General features: G+C 36.9%; 1 non-coding gene across 1 annotated transcript; it reads left to right on the plus strand.

Moving 5' to 3' along the window:
- Positions 1-313: 313 nt before the first annotated feature.
- Positions 314-385, plus strand: TRNAP-UGG (transfer RNA proline (anticodon UGG)). Its single transcript has one exon. It is a non-coding gene; the product is annotated as a tRNA-Pro (tRNA).
- The last annotated feature ends 870 nt before the right edge of the window (positions 386-1,255 follow it).

The following is a 1,255-nucleotide window of genomic DNA, read 5'->3' on the forward strand; positions in this document are numbered from 1 at the left end:
ATATTTTGAGAAAATAAATAAAATATCTTAGATATATTAATGAAATCAGAGGAAAGGAGAAAATTAGGATAAGAAGTACAATGAGGAAGAGAAGGAAAATTAGTAATGATAATAAAACTAATATTAATAATATATAAACTATTCTATTGCTACCACAATAATAGTTTTATTATTATTATTATTATTATTATTATTATTATTATTATTATACTTCAAAGAAGCTAATAATGACAAAAAATTAATTATATTAATGTTGAAAAATTTAATATTTATGTCACATTTATAAAGCTAAAGAGCCACTAACTTTGTACTAGCCTCCCTAGTTCAGGGGCAGAGTATTGGTCTTGGAAACCAGAGGTCGTGAGTTCGATTCTCACAGGAGACAAGTTGTCTGATGAATATAGATAGTCTTTGGGAGAACTTATTGAAAGGATATTACAACCCAGGAGTCCCAATGGCCTGTTATCCTGGGTGTAAAGCGAGCAAAATAAACACGGCAGAAAAACTTTTTTCTTGTATTATCCTTCACCAATTTAGAACAGAAGTATGTACACTATATACACTATGTACAACAATAGGTATTAGTGCACTCCACGGTAAGCAAGGCAGGATAGAAGCCGCTGGAGAGCAGACCGTGCTTCAACCAGCTCTAGAATGGGAATGACAAGGGCAGACAGGTGAGTGGTACCCACATCACCTCTGCGATTACCAAAACCATCTTCTCATTGGCTGGAACCTGGGTACTGATTGAACGATGGGGCCCCATCATCAACCCTTAGTTCCTGGTTCGCTGGTTGGGGGAGATAGCCTTTCAATGAGTGTGTACATGCGCCGAATAAAGGTTACGTACTCTTTGCATGCCACAAAGGAATATTGGTTACTGTTCTAAATAAATATGAAGAGATGATGCACTTACCATCTACCAGGAATCACCTCATAAAGTAAAGTGAGTCTTTACATTCATTACAGAGAAGACATTCGAAGACAGTAGATGAGGCTATGAGTCCCTCAACCTATTCCCAGAGGTACCCAAGACGCTAATTTTGATTCCCGATCATAGACAGGTCCTGATCAAACCCACTTCTTCTCGCTCGTAAAATTGTCTAGCCTATTTTTTAAGCTCCCCAAGGTTATCGCTTCTCTGATCCTACTTAGCATATTGTTCCACTCATCGATACTTCACTGTCCTTTCTAAGTCCAAATTTATCTAATACAAATCCGCTATTTCGAGTTTTCCTTGATTCAACATCGTCAC

The sequence above is a fragment of the Cherax quadricarinatus genome, chromosome 77 (assembly GCF_038502225.1).
Source record: "Cherax quadricarinatus isolate ZL_2023a chromosome 77, ASM3850222v1, whole genome shotgun sequence".
In the NCBI taxonomy this organism is placed as follows: Eukaryota; Metazoa; Arthropoda; class Malacostraca; order Decapoda; family Parastacidae; genus Cherax; species Cherax quadricarinatus.